We start from the raw sequence: 21,254 nt of genomic DNA, 5'->3' as shown, positions 1-21,254 counted from the left end.
CTAGGAGCCACTTTTATATTCAGAGACCAGATTCCCTGAGAATCTGGATCCCACCAGTTAGTATTTTGTTAATGGGCAAATGGCTGTGATGCCTGAGACATCACTCTGTGCTGGGATTCTGACAAGGGATCAGAGAGGTGGGCGCCAGCCCTCGGTGACTTGACGGTGTGATGCAGACACAAACGAGTGAACAGCAAGCAGAATAGAGATGCCGCGGCCAGAGAAGTGGACGATGCATGTGTGGGGCAGGCAGCCCAGATCGAGGGTTAGGGAAGCTTCTAGAGAAAGTGACATTGAGATAGGGTCCAGGGATGAGTGGGAGAGATGGAGGGTGAGTGACGGGTGTTGTGGCCACATGGGGTTGCAGATGGCAGGGCACGTGGGACAGAGGGGGTTGTGGTAGGTGCCGACACACCTGTCCTGGGGTTGGAACAGACCCACAGAGACTCGCTCTCCAAGGCCTTGTGGATACAATTGAGACCTTCTCCTAAGGGCAATATGGAGCCACGGAACAGATGGAAGATGGGGGCGCCGAGGCATGATGTGCACATTACAAAGTGCATCCTGGCAGAGGTGTGGGGTGACAGAGACACAGTGAGACCACCTAGGAGGCCCCACTGTCCCTCCAGGAACGTGGGGGATCAGGGAAGTGGCGGCAGGGATAGAAAGAAGCAGGTGCTTCAGAAGCTGTTTCAGAGGGAAGATCACCAGATCCTGGTGATAAGTGTCTTCTTTGGATCCCTGGGTGAGTCCCTGGGTGCCATTCACTGTGGTGGGATGAGCACATTTATGGTGACTTTGGGATGCATTTCTGAAATTTGTGGCCCATCTGGGCAGAGGGATGAGCAGACCGTCAGGTCTATAGGTCAGAAGCTCAGCAGAGAAATTTGAGCTGGGGACTTGGCATCAGCAGCGTGCAGACGGCCACTGACCACAGAGAGCTGGTGAGAGGGCCCCAAGGGAGCCGCAACACAGAGTCCAGGGGAGATGCCCTCCAGGGAGGATGAGAAGGGCAGGCAGCATGGCAGAAAGAACCAAGGGAGAGTGGTCCCAGAGCAGCCGAGGAAGGAGACAGTTCCGAGAAGCCAGCCACCTCTTACCAGCTCCCTGCTCCCTTCTGGGCTAGGACATCTCCTTTCGGGATCACTGCTGGAGCCTCCTCCCTGGGCACCCTACCTCTGCCCCGCCCACCCCCAGTCCATCCTAACACAACAGTCAGAATGATGCACTTAGTACTTAAGTCAGCTCATGGCACCCCTCTGCTCCCGAACCTTCGGTGGCTCCCCATTTCACTCGAAGTACAAGCTGAAGACCTTTCCATCCCCTCCAGACCCTCCGGGAACCGACTACCACCTACTATGCTCTCGCTCATCTTCTCTCCTTCAGCCTCATTGACCTCCTCGCTCTTCCTTGAGCTTCTGCCATAGGACCCCTGTTCTAGCTCTCCCCTGAGTGTCTGCAGTGCTCCCCCCACAGATATCTCTCATCGCCTTTGTGCTCCAGCCTCTCCCTCCGCCTGCCCACAACCCAGCTCTGCTGAGTCCTCCACCCCGCTTTCCTTCTTTCTCCGTAGACTTACCACTTCCCAACGTGCTACATAATTTACTGACTTATCATATGTATCATTTAGTGTCTCTCTGCCCTTGCTGAAGTGTCAGCTTCACAGGGCAGGGACCTGTGTGCTTTTTCCCCTGGTGCCTGACACATAGCAGGTGCTCAATAGATGACACCGCAGCCAGGTAAGGAGTTAGGACTACCCTTGGATTCAGCCCAGAGCGTCCTCTGTCACAATGGAGACAGTGATTTCAGGAGTTGAGCTGAGACAACGGCTGGACTGCACTGCGCTCAGGCGTGAGGTCACAGAGGAGTAAAGGCAGCGAGTGTAGACAGCTCCCCCAGGTCCGACTGTAGGGTTTTGGTATTGTATTTGCTTTGTATTATCTTTGGGGACATAGAGACTTGGTCGTATTTCACGCTGACTGGAAAAAAGCCAGCAGAGGGGGAAGGAGACTGCAGGTAGGTGACAGATAAAGCCAGCGGAATAAAGCCTGGCCAGGTGATCAAGACTGGAGGGGCCAGTGTACACACGAAGGCTGCATTCCCCCCACAACGGGAGGAAGGGAGGAGGCGAACTAATTTGGTGACAGAGGGCGGAGTGGCTTCCCACCTGGCGGCTTCTGTTTACTGGGGAAGTGCAGGCGATGTCATCGCTGAAAGTGAGGGGAGGTTTTAGAGCAAATAGGGAAGCTCAAAATTGCAGCAGTCAGGACCAAAGAGGTAGCTTCCAGGGAGACTCGGCTCCTCCAGCAGAATCCCAGGTCCCTCTTGAGGGTCAGGCACATCCGTTTATGGTGACAACCAGTGCTTATATGATTTTCCTCCAATAGTATTTAGTGGTTGGGTGTTGGTCCAAAAAACACAGAGTGTTGTCAAATCTATGACGGTGGTTTTGCCAAGAGAATGCAAAAGAAAGGCTGTGGTGCAGAGAGAACAAGAGGGGAACAAGAGAGACAGAGAGGGGACAAAGAGAGGGCAGAGAGGGACAGAGAGGGGGCTGTGAGCTGAAGAGGAAAGGAAGAGCCAGGGATAGCCCAAGGAGAAGGCACAGCGTATGCAGACTGCCAGGGTTCAGACCCCAGCCCAGCTATTTCTGAGCGCGGCAATTCGTACCTGGGTCTTAATTTATAAAGGTGGCCCCACGGTGACACGGAGAGGTCAATGCAGTTGAGAAAAAAAGTCTAAGTTATTCACAGTTCCACCAAAATGAGAGGCTTTCCGCGCCACACGAGGCCACAGGGGGAAGCCCCAGGTTTGCTCAGGAGGCAGAGAGGCAGGCGACTGGGTTTCCCTGGAGGACAAGGCAGAACACACAGCTTAGGAGTCCCTAGCCTGAATGACTCAGTCCCCCTGGGGCAGGGGACTATCTCTAGTTGCCTGGTACCCGGCCCTGGGGGGTGGGGCCTGGTGTGGGAGTTAGAGAATGATGAGGTTCAGCGCAAGGCTCTAGTTCGCAGGGGAGATATAAACAACCCTGGCCGTTGGCTTGGCTCTGTGATCAGTGGACACCAAATAGATATGGAATCTAAGAAAACACAGTTAGGACACTGGGTGTCTTTGGGAAATTCGCTTAAACTCTCTTTGCCTCGATTTCTTTGTTTCTAAAACAAGGAGCATAATAGCACATACCTCATAGCATTATGATGTGATGGGGTTAGTAATGAGTTAGTAAATGTAAAGAGCCTAAAACACAGTTAAGTGTTAGCTGCCATTACTTTGTTACTGTTATGTCATTATTCCAGGCATCGAGTGGCCTGAGGCCCTCCTTTCTGAACAAGTTTAGTGGGAGAAAGTGAGTGAGAGAACCGGAAGAGAAGAAAAAAAGCCTGGGGTCAGAGTGGGTCACTCTGAATGCAGCCAGGGTGTAACTGTGGAACAGATTGCTGCGGAGGGGGAAGGCCACCGAGACAGGGAGGTTGGGACATTCCTCAGCACTGGTTCCGTATGCAGCTCACGAACTGGAATCACACACAGTGTCCCCGTGCACAGCCTGCATTTTAGACCATCTGCTCCATCTGTGAAATAGTGGCACAAATGCAGAGTGTTATCAAATGAAGAAAGGGGGCCGTCCCTCCCTTGGAGGGGGAGGACAGCGCCTTTAGGGAGGGTCCTTGGGCCTCAGAAGGTGAGTGGGGATCGGATGCTCGGAGAGGACAGGAGAAGGAGGCCCTGGTACGGGCACAGGGTGGGCAGTCCCTGAGGTTAGGATGGACAGGAGGGAGAACATGCGGTGACATCTAATGGGGATAGTGGAGGAGGTGACTCTGAAAGTGTAGGCTCAGGCCACGGGAAGAGATGGGAATGGTGAAACAGACCTTTTGATATTCTGGGTTTGGTACCTGACGTCAGGGTATGGTGAGGCCCCGAAGTCTGGATGCTGGGCACCAAGGCCCATGACACTTGTGGGAGAGGAGAACCTTGCTTTCAAAGGAGCCCACAGAAAACACGGCTGGGTGGGCCTGAATGACAAGGACGGTTTGCTGAGACCGTGAGGATGGAGCCCTGTCTCGGTGACCGCACTGCCATCTCCGTGCACACATCTGGGAGAACACCTCCCCTCTTCCTCCACCCGCCTCACCCGGGCTGTGCCCACAGGTGTCCTGGAGACGCCCTCTGGTGTCCCCACCGGCAGCTGTCCACCCTCCTCTGCTGGCTGGTGTCGGCTCCCACACCACAGGCTCTGACGCAGAGTGATCGCAGGGGGAGGTCTGTGGGGCCGCTCGGCTCGCTGTGGCAGGTGTCAGTGAGCTGCCCGTTACCTCTGCCATGGAGATGAGTAATTGTGAGCAGCCCAGAAATACTAGACTGCAGGGCACAACTGAAAGTGGCAAGCGAGAGATGCTTTAAGCTATTAAATGCTTTGTGAGCATGCACAAAATCCTATTATCCCCAGTATCTGCTGAAGAGCTACGTGCAGCAAACTTTCTGGTGCTCGTAAAGCATTGTTCCTGGTTGCAACGTGGAGCTCTTCCTTATTGCTTTATCCAGTTGAACCTCCAGGTAATCTCATCAGAGGGGGACGCGCTCTGACAAGGCGAAGGAGAGTGTGGCTGATTACGGGAAGAACGCAGCCCTTTCCATGAACATATCTCCGGCACCATTTGCTCTGAATAAGGCTAATCATTTCTCGCAATCTGGAAACCATGTTATTTAGAAAATTAGGATAAGTGCAAAACAAAGCAAGAGTGGGAGGAAAAAAAATAACTTTCATCTTAGAATACAAGAACTCTGACAACAAGATAAATCATGCAACATTTTCCCCTGTGAGATTTGCACGAATGTGATTTCTTGTGGTTGCTATTCCACTAGTGATCGTTAATTTTTATATCGATCATTTAATACAGTCCCTTGGCAAGGAAGAAAAGATCAGAATATCCATGCAGAACTCGCATTGCCAATGAAAATCAAGCACCTCTTCGGCTTCATTTTGCTTCTTAAAAAACCTGTGTTTGTGGAGAGAGAGCTCTTGATGTTCATATTCTAAGTATTTCAAATTTTGTAGCTGGCCAGAGCCCCAAAACAAGAGTGTTTAGCCTGGGGGCCACACATCTCCAAGGAGTTTTATGATAAAATGGACAGGTGTATAAATTTGGTCAGGAATATTAAACACATAGGGTTTGTTTTATTTAAAAAAATAAAATAAAGATTTATTTATTTATTTATTTGAGAGAGGGAGAGACACAGCGTGTGAACAAGGGAGAGGAGAGAGAGAGAATCTCAAGCAGACTCTGTGCTGAGTGTGGAATCCAATGTGGGGCTCGATCATGACCTGAGCCAAAATCAAGAGTCAGATGCTCAATCAGCTAAGCCACCCAAGTGCCCCTAAAGTACCTGTAATTAGTACCACTAATCTCCACCTGGCACTAGTGACGCTCTCAATGATGAATGGGGGCCATGGTTCTATCCACTCTCAGCCATACCTGGGCTTTTGTCTCTAGTGCTAACCACAGACCTGTGCATATTGCCTGCCAGTTTCTGTGGACGTCTTGAAATACGTAGGTGTCATCCTGTCTGTGTTCAGTGATCGTGGTTAAACCCACACTAGACCCTGTTACTTAATGTGTTAAAGAAGCATATAGATTACTATCTCATGGCTTTTTAAAAACTTGAATATGCTATTTCAACATAACTGGTTTCCTTCATATTTCTGTGGATCTTGCTGTATTGAGGCATTTTTATTCTGAGAAGCTTTACCAGACTGCACAGGTGTCCATGGCACAAAGGTTTTAGGATCTCTACACAGCTCCAGACAAGTGGATTCTCTAGGCCCATTAAAATGCAGAGGCCAGGTCCTCCCCAAAGCTAAATCAGCATGGCTCAGAGCCTGGGGCCTGGACATGTGTGCCTTTCAGAAGCTTCCCAGATGATGAGGACACAGCCAGCCCAGATCAGAGGGCTGTTATTCTGAAACCTCTGATTTAGTAAAGCATCTGAATCCCGATCATCAGCACCTCAGAATTTGAGGTTGTTGGCACTAGCGAGAGGTGCAATCACAGAGAGACAGGGTCTTCTTAAAGAAGATTCTGGAAGTATGTGTGGTGGGAAAACATTTGTCCCCAGTTTGCATTTTGGGCCCCTTACTTCAGAAGTGTGTGCCTGGGGCATGGTCGTCAGCCTCTCTGAGCCTCAGTTTCCTCATCTATGGCACAGACTCATTGTGAGAAAGGAAGAAAATGACATGAACATGGAGCACTTGGCAGGGAGGCTGACAGGTCTCACATCGGCTGTCTGTTTTTGGTGATGCTGATGACATTCTTGTTTGCAGGCTGGCAACCCTGAGGCTGCCAAGGGAAGCAGCAATTACAGAATGACAGCAAGACCTGGCTTCTGAAGCTTTGTGGGTCATTTCTCCTGGCAGTTACAGGGGCTGCTGAGTTAGATGGGGTCCTACCAGCATCAGCTGTCCCTGCCCTTATGGGATGGGGCTGGCATGTCCCCAGGAGTCCGGGGCTGTCTGCTGATGCATGGTTGTGAGAGTCCCGTGTCACCCCTGGCAGGCCCGTCTCTGTGTGTATGAAAACCAAATATCTCATTTTGCCAAAGAAACCCCCTCCTGTCTGCGGGCCAGAGCTAGCTTTCCTCTATATGAAGGGACTTCGAACAGATCTCTTCTGTTTCTGAGAGAGGATTTAAACCCAAAGTGGGCCTTCAAACTAATAACAAGGTGCTATAGTTTCGTAGGCAGCTGAATGCTTCAAGTCTTTCGAGATGAAACGCTTTGAAGGAAAGTTTTCTTTTATGGACTTTCTTCTAGATTCTCCAGAACCTTCTATGGGCCGGTCCATGCCTGGGGCAATGCCCTCTCATAAATCCAGGGAAAGTGTAGGAGGGATACTGTTTGAGTGCAATTCGGGCTGCTGTAAAGAAGCACCACAGCCAGGGTGGGCTTCACACCAGAGATTTGTTTCCTCAGACTTCCGGAGGCTAGAAGTCGGAGTTGGTGTCTCCTGACACCTCTCTCCTTGGCTTGTTGACACCATCTTTTCTCTGTGTCCCCACATAGTTTTCACTGGGCATGTGTCTGTGTCCTAATCTCCTCCTGTTATACCAGCACCACTCATATTGGATTAGGACCACCCTCATGGCTTCATTAAACCTTAATGCCCTCTTTAAAGACCTTCTCTCCAAGTACAGTCACATTCTAAGGCACTGGGGGTTAGGATCTCAATATACAAATGAGGTGGAGTGGATTAAAGTTCAGCGCCTAACAGACATGACTTCTTTATGCTCCGTGAGTACTCCTCATAGGACCCAGCGGTGCCAAGAAAATGCAAGGCCCATGGCATCAGTTGGGAATGTCAGACATGAAGAGCTTCAATTGTGGGATGGGTCGAGCTTCAAATTCTCCAGGACAAAGGGCTGGGGTGGCCTCTAAGGACACCTGAGCTGATGTCTCTTTAAGGTTTCGGGATCAGTGCTATTCAGTGGCACTCTATCTAAAAAGTATCAAAACCCAACCTCACCCCCCACCCCACATTTTTACAAAAGGAAAAAGTGGGAGGGGATGTGCATTCAAGAGAATACGTCAGCCCTGTGTTCTCTCCGAGCCAGAGGGTGGATAGACATATTTGAGTCAGGTCGCCTTTCTTTGTGACCGAGCCTTCTGTGAATGGGTAGTGCGCGCACACATTCCACCTCCCAGGCTCTGTGGGAGCCGGGCTGCTCGTGGCTTGCAGCAGCAGAAGTCAGCAGGTAGGAGATGACATTTTAGAATTGTTCAAATAGACCCCGGGCCTAGCAGATATGCCGGACACAGTGTTAGGAGAGCAAGAACAAAGCAGCACCAGAAAGAACTGTTTAAAAATTTAAAAGCACCTTTCCCTTTATCAGCGGCCCTGCTGGCTATTATTCTAGCAATTTCCAGAATGTGAAACTGGCCCCAAGCAGAACAGAGAGTAGAATGGAAGAGGGCGAATCAGTGACATTTTCAATATCCATGTACAATATCCAGCATCCTCGAAAGCTGAGGAATAGATTGTTTTCTGGGAGAGAAACATAAAATTACCAGATTGGAAAGGCCCTCTATAAGGCTGCCAGCTTCAGGACATCTAATCCATTCAAAGCATGGGATTCCTGTATACATTTTAAAATTCTACACACTTACAAGTCAAAATAGGGGATAGGGAGTATCTGGAGCAAGTAACTTTGGCCCCTGAAACAAAGCAAACCTCCAAATCTCAGCGGCTTCCTTGAGATTTCAGGGTCAGCAGGTAGCCTTCCTGGCGAGCCTCATTGCTTGGGGACCTTGGCTCACATGTGGCTCTTGTACCTTCAGCAGGTGACTTCAAGCTCCCCTGTGCAGTGGGAGAGAGGGAGGAGCAATTATGTCAGGCTTTGGGTGACATGCCTCCCCAGGCTCACACACACTGGTAAGAACCTAGCACACCAAGCTTCGGGGGAGTCTAGACAGACATGTGCATGCCCAGGAGATGGTGGTGCCCTTGTTGCTTGGTCTCCGAGTGTGGGCGGGCACCAGAGCAGACACTGGTCGGGGTGGTGCACGTCTTTCCCCTGGGTGATGTCATGTTTGGGTGAGGTTGGTCAGAGGATGGTTATGGGTTCAAGCAGAGCATCGCATGACTCCCTGCTCTTGCCAGGGACCACAGTAGAAGTTGGATTGAGTAAAGAGGAATGAGATCCATCAATTTCTCAGTACATGAGAGTCCCCTCCAGTTGTTGGGATACATTCCTGTTCCAGGTCCGAACATTTCCATAGAAAAATTGGAAAGATTGTGTGATCTGTCAATGTTGTAACTCATCAAGGCTGCAAGCCACCAGGCTACAGGCCCAGGAGCACTGAGCATCTAATCATTGGGTTTCACTTTGTGCCGAGACCCAAATGAACCAGATCCATGTTTATCTTTCCTCGGCAATAAATTGCCCAACATACCCAAGAGCACTGGATGGTGTGAAGATGTGTAATTTCTGGTCTTCAGACTCTACTGTGCTGGCAGCTTCCTCATCTCTAAGGCCACTCCCCACATTCCCACTGATTATCAGTAACGACTGGGTCAGCCGTTTTGTCCGTGAGTTACTGGGGCCCAAGGCTCCATCCTTTCCTGACTCACAGCTCATCATCAGCTTCCGAAACCTCACTTTCCCTGACATCTGAGACTTCTAACCCACTTGTTAGTCCAACATTTCATTTTATTTTTTTTAAAGATTTTATTTATTTATTCTTGAAAGACACAGAGAGAGAGAGAGAGAGAGAGAGAGAGAGAGAGAGAGACAGGCAGAGGGAGAAGCAGGCTCCACACCCGGAGCCCAACGCGGGACTCAATCCTGGGACTCCAGGATCACGCCCCGGGCCAAAGGCAGGCGCCGAACCACTGAGCCACCCAGGGATCCCCTTAGTCCAGCATTTTAAAAATGATTTGTTGCTCCTAGCAGTTTATGCAAAAAGAAAAGACTTATATGGAATCTATGGAAGGACTCTGACGAGCCTCCAGCCTTGGAGGAGGCAGTGGGTGACCCAGCTCAGGAAGGCAGGACCAGGGCTGCTCTCAGAACACCAGCAGCCTCAGCCAGGAGCCTCTCACTAACTAATTGGCTGCCTGTAAGGGACTCAATGTCTTTATCTTCCAAGTGGAGTGGGAGGTGGATTCATTTTCCGTTTAAATTTAATTTACAGTTGTAGCTCTCTCTTTTTCTTTGCCAAGCCTGGGAACTTGAGTGTGTGTTCATTTATTAATATGGCTCCCAGTTCACAGGGGAGGGAAGTTGGTTGTACTCCTCATCTTGACTGCAGGAGAAGCAGAGAGGATAGACACCTTCCTATGCCCAGACTACACTTCTTCACAAACCCCTACCAGTAAGGTCAAAGTGTTTGGGATGCCCTCCCTCTAGGAACACCCACAGCTGCTATTTGTAAATGGTGACAAGGATGGAGAGACAGGTTGGAAGTTGAACAGGCCCCATTCATCCTGCTCCTATGGGAAATGGAGAGGAAGAATGTGAGTGATGGCTTCTTTCATCCTGTTGACAGCAAGCTGGCCTCCTGCCAGGCCCTGGGACCCCACAGCCTCACAGCCCCAGCACTGCCCTATCTGCACCTTCCAGGAGGTGTCTGTGATCATGGTCTCAGGAGCACCAACCTCGGGTCACCATGGACTTCTGATGGCACTCAGGGTTCATCTGAGTTCCTCCTAAGTGGCTGTCCTTACTCTCCATGCCTCTGTGAACACCAGACACCACTCTATAGCAGGTGCACCCCAGTAAATGCTCAGGCCTGACCAGCTGAGGGAGGACAAGGAGGACGAGAGTCTGTCCAGCCAGGCAGGGCAGGGCCAGCCACCACAGAGCCCACATCCAATCACAGATTTGTGCCTTGGGCAAAAGCCACATGCTCACAGAGGGACTCATGGTGCTACAGTGGTGAGGTGTGTCCCCTGCCGCAGCATCAGTGACCCTTGCTCCCCCTGAGGTCATTGGGTCATTATTTCCTACCTATCCCTCCAATAGCACATACCCCTCCTGACTACGTTATAATAAATGGGAGGTCCTTATCATATGACAGCTAATGGGTAGATGGGCTGTTGCATCTAGTGAAGGTATGGTGGGTTGGACAGTCCTGACCTCTTCCTTATCCTGATCCCAAATGGTAGGCAACCCTGAACACACTGTCTCCTTCTATAGATTTCTGGGAGTGGTAATTGGCAAGGGCTTTCATTTAGCCTTTGGTTGGTTGGTTTCAGTGAAGGAGCTCTAGAAAGAGCAATGATACCCTTCAAGGACCTTTTGAACCATCATTATAGGATGCTCTCCAAAGCATGTGGACATTTCAATCTCCTTCCAGATCACTGTACTTGATCTCAAAGCTCTGGTTAAACACTCTTGATATTAAAGACACAATTGAATATAATTCATTCTCCTCCTATGGAGAAGCATAGTTTACCTCTAATTGCACCTTACCAGCTCCTCTTTTATCCTAGACAAAATTGCAGGCTAAATGATAGTAGAACATGGATGTACAGAGAGGGGAATTAATGTAGAGTTCGCACCCCACCCCCCTTCTGGCTACTTCCACACCAAGGTTCTAAAGCAATCTTCAACACTTTCCTAGAATTCTAATTTTAAGCTCTGAGAAAAGAGCAAAGACTGTGCATTAGATGTACATCTAAATTATCTTTAGATCCCTGGTAGCATTTAGCTCTGAGCTCTGGTCTTAGTAAACATGTAGATGGTATTGAATTGAATGACCAAAGAAGGTAAATTATTACAAGTTGAAAGCATCAGGCTGGGAATAGAGGGATAAATGCTTAATACCTACTTAGTTGGAGCTGCTCTTGCAAAAGGAGGGACCGTCCATAGGAGGAAGTCTGTGAACAGAGCAGAAATGGGAGGAGAGAAACAGGAAGGAGGGAAAGCCCACACGGGGAAATCCTAAGTGGTAGAGAAGGAGGGGAAGGCAAAGAAGTTGGGGCAGGACATGGGCAGGATGACCTAAAAGTGCATCACTGAAGTTGCCTTGGGCATTTTTCCTGACACAGACCCCTGAGTCCTCTCTGACAGTAACATACTATTAAGCTGGGTAGCGAGGCTGAGCTAAATTTTAAACTGGTAAAGGCATAGACCTGATCTTACTTGTCCCCTCCACCAATATTATTCTTTCAAACACATAAGCAACAACCACAAAAATTAAAAGAAAAGGAGAAAGCCCTCCCAACACCTTCCATGCTCAATAAATCAAGCGGCTTTTAGTAGGTATGCATTTCTTTCCTCCTCTGAACCACATGTCATTTTACCAAGCTTCATTTTAATTTCTCATCTTGTATTAAGAGAAATGACTTGCATCCACTGGCAATAGAATCCAGGTATTTAGAGGTTCTTGCCACTGTGGTGCTTAAATTGAGATATGTCTTGAGGTCCATATTTGTAAATCCTATTTCTGAGAAATGGTAATAAATAAAGCAGAAGATTGAAATTGAATTTTTGTTAAAGGACTTTAGGAGGAAAGCCATTACATGTCTGTTCAACTTAGGAGGATAGAACAGACATTTCAGCCATGAAAAGCCAGCTCACTGTCTCCAGGATGGCAGAGGGGAACATGGAGGAGCAGGGGCACCTCTGGGAGTCCTAATTCTCAAGACGATGAGCCTGTGCTTTGGGAAATGGGTTACCAGGTAGACCCCAGAAAACACTGGTAGGATGGGAGTAAGAAATTTCTTAGTTAGAAACCTGTGTTGTTTTGAACAGATTTTACCAGCAGACAAAAGGCTAAAACTTGCCTGCACTTGGATTACCAAATGAAGTTATTTACATAATTTGTGTTGAACATTCCTCAAGCATAGATTTTAACAATGTAAATGGGCTTAATGGCTTGCAAAGTGACTTCAGGCTGATACAAGGAAGAATTTGTGTCCATGGGAAGGAGCCCTCTGAAAGACTAGCTCCAAAGTGCTAGGGCTTCAGTTCCTAAGGGAGAGGTGGAAGAGGTCCCCAGTACACGACCTCCAGGCTCTGTGGGGTCAAATACATAGGTCAGGCCATGAGAGGAGCCCATGCTAATGAAGGCCCTGAAGCTAAAGGTCCGTTAAGTCCACTTCTCCTTGGGAGATGGCCGTAGGGACTGCAAGAGCTTGTGTGGGCCCAGAATACTTTATAATCCAGAATCTCAAGGTGCTGGTCACAAACCACAGGAACACATCAGAGTGTCTATAGAATTCTAGGCTCTTTGACTCCTCTCATGCCACCTTTTTTTTAAAGGGTAAGTTTTTTTTTTCCTCTTATATTCCAAGTTTACATGACAGAATAGAGACAAAATTATGTTTTCTTCCCTCCTAAGAGATGTCAGTGAAATCTCCTGTTAACTTCATGTGTATGTGCCTCTGAGTTGGGGAGAAATTTTACCGAAGATAGATCAGAGTGGAGTTTTATTTCCCATACCCCTTCCTGGACCATCAACTCCCTTAAAATTCTCCCATTAGAATTCTTATATTTGTCATTCTCATCTAGGGAAAAGCCAAATGCGGGGTCCCTGGGTGGCTTATTGATTGAGCATCTGGCTTTCGAACAGGCCATGATCCCGGAGTCTCAGGATTGAGCCCCAAGTTGGGCTCCATGATCAGTGAGGAGTGTGCTTTTCCCCCTCCCTCTCTCTCTCTCTTGCTCACTGTCTCTGTCAAATAAATAAATAAAATCTTAAAAAAAAAAAAAAACTTTAGAGAAAAGCCAAATGTAACTTGTGAACAGCAGCATCCTGTAGGGTATCAGAGAAGGATATTGCATGGCTCCTGGGTGGTCTGGGAGCTGCAGAGCTACCTTGGTTGGCTTGCCTCTTTGGCTGACAGACCAGGATGGACAGACCAGGCTAGAGAGGTGGCCAATGGTTGGTCACCTTTGGAGCAGACACAGATCCTGTGGATAAGGTTGGTGTAGAGGAGAAAAAAAAAAATCTTCCCTTCAACTCTTCTAGGTTCTTAACTAGGGCCCTGTATGAAAAGACAGATTAGCAGGACAAAAACAAACAGACATCTATTAACATCTCATGTATACCTGGGAGAAACTCAGGGATGGGTAAACTCCAAGAGGTGGCTTAGAACTTGAGCTTGAATACCATCTTCTGCTAAAACAAAGGAAGACTGATGTGGAGGAGACCAGTTGTTGGAAGGGGACCAGTAAAAGTACTATAAGCAAGCGTGAGGTTTGTTGTTCAGATTTAAGTCAGTGCTGTCTCCATGGATGAGTGTCTTTTGGTTTGGAGTCACCCTTCTCTTCCTGGTACAGAGCAGGGGGAGGAAGGCACCCTTGCAAATAGAGATTTTTTTTTTATAAGCATAATTTTCCCTTACAAAAGGGGAACTTCTGCTCTGTTTTCAGAGCTTCTGTGTCTGCTGTTTCTCAAGATAATCAGCTCAAAATAATCTTTATGGCCAAGAGGCATATTTCAGGGTAACATATTCTGGTCTCCTACAGTGCCATTCCTGGGGCTTGAGCAAGAAGGGGAGGATAGGGATACCAAAAGACATGTATTTGAGGGAGAGTGTTGGCAAGAACAATGAAGGGCACAATCCCCACACACACTTGGGACACAGGCCTGGACATTTTGGAGAGACTGTTAGGGTGGACAAGCCAGCACAGCTCATCAGCATGCCAATCCTGTCAATATATTCAGTGCCCAATCAGAAAAACCTTCTGGAAACTCAATCCATCCCATCCTCTTCTCAGGTGGTGAGTAATGTTATCATTATCATTGGAGTAATGATAACTGTGATGGCCCAAAAAAACATGTATTGAGAACTTGGGGCCACCACTGCTCTAAGCACTTGATATATAGCCCATCTCATTTAAACATCATGACAACTTGGAGATATTATCCATCACTTGGTGGAGGGAGCATTGGGACACAGAAGGGCTAAGTTGCCTAAGGTCAACTAACAAGCAGTGGAACCAGGGCTGGAAGCATGCAGTCTGAAACCTGAGTCCAAGCCCAGGAACCACATCACTGGTGTCCCATTGAAAGGCTGGAAGCCTCTGTGGTGTCCCTACATTTTTACACCTACAACCTCAAGTGGCCCCCATAACAGGTCTATGATGTAGGCATGTTGGTAGTAGGACTCCATCTTATAGGTGAGGAAGCTTTAGCCTGGGAGGAAGGAGGAAAGTGACTTGATTAACACCATTCAGCTGGACTTTGGAGGAGGTAGAACAAGAATATTGGCCTCTGCTGCACAGTTCATTTTTCTGTAGTTTGTGGCCATCTCCATGCCAGCTCTACACACAGCCCAGGGAAGGAATGATTTAAAAGGCCCTGAACACTGGAGCCTTTGGATGATGAAGAGTGAGGAGAGGGAGAGAAATGATACTGGAAGCCAACTTCATTTTCTTCATACAACCCCTGCTAATAATGAAAAGACAAACAACCCAATTAAAAACTGAGCAAAGGATCTGAATAGACATTTCTCCAAAGAAGATAATACAAATGGCCAATAAGCCCATGAAAAGATGCTCAACATCATTAGCCATCAGAGAAATGCAAATCACAACCAAAACAAGATGCTACTACACACCCACTAGAATGGCTGTAATCAAAAAGATGGACATTAACAAGGGTTAGTGAGAATGTGGAGAAATTAGGACCCTCATTACATTGCTGGTGGGAATATAAAATGACACAGCCACTTTGGAAAAGATTTAGCAGGACCTTGAGAGACTAAACATTGAGTGACCATATGACTCAGTGGTTTCGCTCCCAGATACATACCCAAGAGAAATGAAAATATATCCATGTTCATATAAACACCTGTACATGGAGGTTCATAGCAACATTATTCATAACAGCCAAAATGGACACAGCCCAAATGTCCATCAATGAATGAATGTATAAAAAAAATGTAGATCAGTGTCCAGGTATAAAAAGCAATGGTGTACAAATGCATGTTTCAATGTGGATAAACCTTGAAGATGTTATGCTAAGTGAAAGACGTCAAGCACAATGGGCCATATATTGTGTAATTCTGCTTATATGATATATCCAGAATAGGCAAATCCTATTTGACAGAAAGTAGATTAGTGATTGTAGTGATGAGGGGGCTGACTGGTCATGAGTATGGGATTTCTAGTTGGGTGGTGAAAATGTCCTAAAATTGATTGCGATGATGGTTGCGTAACTCTGAACATACTAAAACCAATGAATTTTTACACTTTAAACAGGTGAATTATATAGTATGTGGGTTGTATCTCAATAGAACTACTATATATTAAGGAAAACAAAAAAGCAAAAAACAAAAACCTCGGCCTACTAAGATTCCCTCTTCACCAAGATCTGATGTGATGCCCTGGCCTGTGTCCTGTGAGTTAACTCATTCCCTGTTTTGCACCCCTTCCATGTTCTGCTGGACTGTTTGCTGGGCATTCTACAGCATCTCCTAGTCTCTTTCAGACTTGGATCTTGCTGATAATCATCTAGTAGTGACTTTGACCCCCTTCTGCTCTCTGTAGTTCATCCTCAAAGAAGCCCATGGATGCCCCCTGACAGCTTGCCTTTGCCCTCAACACTCCTACTCATTTCCCACCCCAAGGATACTAGGCAGGCCCACTGGGTCACATGGTCAGGACCTGGACAGGACACTGGCCTTGGTCTGGGCTGGGTGAGGATTCAGGACAAAATTAATTAATTTCTCTTAATTTCTTTCTTAATTAATTAACTTTTATTGATCAGGAATAGTCCCCCAAACACAAGAAACTGATATTTGATGGTACAACATGCTCAGTTTTGACTATGTGAGCGACATCAAAGACTCACTCACACATCACCATGGGTCCTCTTGGCCTGTGTGTCCTCACAGGAGAAAAGACTAGGGTGTTGAGCTGCCCCACAGTGAGTGAGGAAGACCAGCAGCCATCTTACTTTCTACTCATCTTAACATCTTAGGAAGTGATAGTACTTGTTTTGTGAAGTATAAAAAAATGGCCTTCAAGTGAAAGTCAACTATACAACTGATAAGAGAATAAAAGATGGTGATGGTTGCTCACCAGAAATAAGTTTGAGACAAATTAGAAGGATTGACACACTTAGCCTTAGTTTTTAATTTTTTTTAATTTTTATTTATTTATGATAGTCACAGAGAGAGAGAGAGAGAGAGAGGCAGAGACATAGACAGAGGGAGAAGCAGGCTCCATGCACCGGGGGGAGCGCGACGTGGGATTCGATCCCGGGTCTCCAGGATCACGCCCCGGGCCAAAGGCAGGTGCTAAACCGCGGCGCCACCCAAGGATCCCTTAGCCTTAGTTTAGATTTGAGACCTGGTGATGTCGATTTTACACTCTATGCCAAGACAAGAAAATGCCATTCAAGAAATTTGTTCAGTAAGTGGCACAGGGGGTGGTGATTGGTTCATAAGGAGAAAACAGTTTTGGTGCATACCTGGAGGCTGCCTGTGATAGAAGGTGCACATGGGAACCCCAAGGCACCCTATAGATTTAATTCAGAGATAAACCAGTAGTCTAGATAACATGCCTGAATTCATTAGTTGGGGGACTCAAAATTATTCCTCAAAAAAATGAGACCTGGGGTGGGTAGCCTAAGGAAGCATGGATCCTCCACTGGTCATGTCCCTGGCCCTGCAGCCTGGGACTGTGGTCTGTGCTGTAGGGAATCATAGACTCTGAACACCAGAGCTGAAAGGAGCCTTAGAGATAGCCTTCCCCTCATTTATAGATGAGAAAACTGAAGGTTTGGGGGAGTAGAGTGAGTGTGCCCAAAGTGTGGGAGAAATGTAGCCTGTGGCCTTTCCTTACTAGAGAATAAAATGGTTGATTCCTCCTTGGTATCTGTCAGCTTGTGCTAGAGGATGCCTCCTAGCTGGGTCCCAGCTGGACTGGTCATGACCACTGTAGGGTAGATTTGCATAATGAGCCAGGGTGCCAAGGAACAGCAGTCCCAGAAGCACAAGGGTGGTTTTGGGTTTGTGGGCAGAGAACTTGGGGAGACTCAGAGCTTCCTGGTGTCAAGTCCTATCTGATTTTCCTTTCTGTGCCTATCATGTCATATCTCTAGACTATTTCCATTTTTTTCTTCATTTCGTTCCTACCTCCATCCCTCTTGTCCTCTCTCCAGTCTTGTTCCACACATGCGCCCTCGTCCCCATGGCACTCATTAATGCATTCACATGTTCATTCAGCCATCAAACAGGAATTTGTCAAATGCTTACTGATGTGCTAGACCCAGTGCTGGGCAGTGGGGACACAGGATGACTTGGGTCTTGTCCCCATCGAGCTAATAGCCCAATAAAGAAAAGAACAAGTAATACTCATACACACCGTGCTTAGGGGCACGCTCACAAAATCACAACTGCAGTAAGTTGTGCTTACACAAGGGTGTCCAAGTGCTACAAAAGCATACAACAGGTTGGCCCTGACTTGATGGGGACTTCCTTCAGGAGGCATTGGTTGAGGTAAGCTGAAGTTGCAGAAGGAGGTAACTAGACAGAGGAGGAAGCAGTGTCCCAGGCAGGGACATAGCAAAGACTCCAAAGCTGGGAGAAGAGAGAGAGGGGTCACCAGGAGGAGCTGCAGAGATGATGGTGGCCTACAAGGCCTCAGAAGCCATTTTAAGATCCTGGATCTTATTCTGAGACCCAGTGGGAGCCCACACAGTGTTCAGGGGAATGACATGCTCGGATCTCGGCACTCTGGCTTCTAAGTGGAGGCCACATGGATGGAGCCATGGGGAGGTGGGTGCTGTGGTCCAGGTGGTAGGAGCTTGGAGTAATGGTGGAGGAGGTGGTAGCCTGGTGGTCATGATGGGTATGCAGAGAAATGACTGCAATTGAGCCATAGTTAAGAGGCATCATTTGAAACCATAAGAGACTCTTACTCTAGGAAACAAACTGAGGATTACGGGAAGGGAGGGGAGGGGAAGAGGGGATGGGGTCACTGGGTGATGGGCATTAAGGAGGGTATGTGATGTAATGAGCACTGGATGTTAGATGCAACTGATGAATCACTAAATTCTACCTCTGAAAATAATAATACACTACATGTTAGTTAAATTGATTTTAAATTTTAAAAAAGACATCATCTGCGGGACTTGGTGATGGATTGACTAGTGCCTAGGGAGCAGAGTGCTGAGGATGGCACCTGGATTTCCTTCCAGGATCCTGCAGCTTCTTGTTCACTCTGAATGACTGAGGTGTGAGGGTAGAGGGAGGTACAGAAGCTGTGGGCATCTAAGGCATTTTTCAGAGACAGCTGACCGCAGATGGTGCCTGGAGCATCTCGGGAAAAGTGGCTTTCATGTTATCATGGCACTCACTGTTCACACTCTAGTGACACAGCTGAAAACTGTCACTAGATTACTTTGGCTACAGACCTACTTATTCCTGAACAAAACTTTCTGCTGCTTTTGAGCAATAGCTGGCCTTTAAAAATGGCAGAATAAGGCTAGACCTTGAATATTTGAATTCTTGTAATGGTTTCCAAAGCCAGACCTACAAGTTAAGCCACCTGGGTCCAAGAGGAATATATTAGCACTTCCATTTCTCTAGAATTTCAAATGTCTCTCTCTATACACTTATCATCTGTAAAAATTTATTCGTACAAGAACACATACATATAATTTAAAATGGGTAAAATAAACCTATTAGAAGATGGGCTTCAACTGTTTTTTTTTCCAGATGAGAATGTATATCAAAACTGTTTAGAGGCCTCTGCCTGCAAGAGATGATATAAAGGAACCAACCATGTTGGCTTTAACTCCTGGCCTCCTCCACAGCTCCCCACCTCCACCAAGATGGTGACTTCTGGCTCTCTTGCTTTCCCCCTTACCGACCAGCTCCTTGGTGATGAAGCACTGGGGAGAGCATGGTCCAGGCAGTATCTGGAACATTAGATTCCCTCACCTCTTCCGAACATCCCTGGAACCACTACTCGGTGGTCTGAGCTTTGGCCAGGCACATCCTAACTTCTCCTGGCCTCAGTCATAAAACCATAGACTCAGAATAGATATTAAATGACTTTAAGCCTATAGTTCCCAAACCTGGCTACCCATGTTTTTAAACACTCAGTGGTAACTGGATGGAGAATGTGACTCATAGGTCTGGGGTGGGGTCCAGGCATTTGTAATTTTAAAGTACCCCATTGGCGATTTGGAGGCATAGCCAGGTTTGGGAACCAGCGATGTGGGTCAGTTTCTCATCTTGCCCTTGAAGGGAAGACTTGAGGCTCTGGAAAGTACAGAGGACATTCAGGGCGACCAGGAGACAGGCTGAGATCCAGCCGAAATTCTGGAAAATACCAACTTTTTGCCTAGCCTGATGACATACTTTCTATGGTCTTTAAGACTCTAATGAGATATTGGAATATTTATGAAACATCATGAGTTGAATGAATGAAGTACATCAAAAGATGGAATTAAGCCAGCGTGCCCTTGAAGACTCTCTCACACTGGAACAATGGTGGAGAAATCAGAAATCATTCGTACCCACTGACATCACATCATGTCCCTCTTCTTCTAGGGCATCACTGTCCAAAGCAGAAAGGATGTGTCTTGTGATGCTCTTTGGCCTCCGGAGGCCCGGGAAGCCGTGGGCAGGCTTTGCGGCCCAGGGTGTGATGCTACCACTCTATGTCCAGCTGCACAAGCAGGAAAACCTAGGAGTCATTCTTAGTCCTTCTGTCTTTGCCACATCCAATCCATTGTTCAGGATTTTGCCCTTAAAAAGCTCTAATCTGTCAACCTCTGTTTTTCTACTCCAGTGCCCTAGCCAAAGCCACCAGCATTTCTCCCTGGGATGACCATTAGACCCTCCTGCTTCCTGTTTCCCCTCTCCTTGCTGCTTAAAGAGTGACTTTTTCAAATTCGTTTTCAGTGGCTTCTCATTGGGAATGAAGATCAGTTTCCTCGATGTGGTCTGCAGGGCCTGCTGGTGTGAGTCCTGCCTGCCCACCCAGCTTCATTTCAGGCTCTCCTCCTCCCTTCCACTCCTGCTCTGAGAGACAGCCACATGGCTGTTCCTTCAGTTCCCTGAATATTCCACTTACGTCAGTTGTTTGTGTGTGCTCCCATTCGGCGGCTCGTAAGAAAAATGACTCCGCTCACGATTCTGGAGTCTGGCAGTTTGGGCTGGGGTCAGCTAGGTGGTTCTTCTGCTCTTCACCGCACTAGTGGGCTCCTTCACACAGAGGTGGCTTGTCAGTGGCTTGGCTGGAGGTATCCAATCCAGTTGAGGCCCAAGGCGTCAACCCCCCTTCACCCCATGGCCCTTCGTCCACAGCTTCTTCACGGTGGCAGACTCAGGATCCCAGTAGGGAGAAAGTGAAAACTGGAAACTCTCCTAAGGCCTGGCAAAACATCGCTTCTAGTGCATTCTACTCATCAGTGCAAGTCCAACCCTAGCCCAGATCCAAGAGGATAGATCCCATCCTTTGGTGGGAGGAGCAAAAAAAGCCACATTAGAAAGGAGTGTGGAGGGGGGATCGTTGCAGCCACCTTGAACACAGCTCACCCCCCAGGCTCCCTGTACGCAAGGCCACTGCATCTGTGCTGGCTGCCCCTGCACTTAGGCTCTCGTCCACTCTCACCGTACCTGCCCCACATCAGAAATACTTTCTCTGAGCCTACGGTCCACATCCCTTGCTTGAACGCTAGTTTTTCCAGCACTGTGTTGCTTTCCTTCATAGGAATTAGCTCCATTTCTGAGCATGCGTGCATCTACCTGTGAGTATTTAATGTGTTTCCCTTGTAAGATCATCAGCTT

General features: G+C 47.7%; 1 protein-coding gene across 3 annotated transcripts in view; it reads left to right on the top strand.

Moving 5' to 3' along the window:
• The window catches only part of GALNT17 (polypeptide N-acetylgalactosaminyltransferase 17), a 436,312-nt gene that overhangs the window by 369,372 nt on the left and 45,686 nt on the right, over nt 1-21,254 (top strand). Inside the window, exon 1 of one of the 3 annotated variants that reach the window (XM_038539026.1) lies at nt 1,993-2,016. The exons of the other annotated variants lie outside the window; for them this stretch is intronic. The gene's annotated coding sequence lies outside the window, so the exon portion shown is untranslated. Of the gene's footprint in view, nt 1-1,992; nt 2,017-21,254 lie in introns of those variants that run through there. 3 annotated transcript variants of the gene reach the window in all.

This window comes from Canis lupus, chromosome 6, assembly GCF_011100685.1.
Source record: "Canis lupus familiaris isolate Mischka breed German Shepherd chromosome 6, alternate assembly UU_Cfam_GSD_1.0, whole genome shotgun sequence".
NCBI lineage: Eukaryota > Metazoa > Chordata > Mammalia > Carnivora > Canidae > Canis > Canis lupus.
The sequence above is the reverse complement of the archived record's forward strand: the minus strand, read 5'-3'. Positions and strand labels throughout refer to the sequence as shown.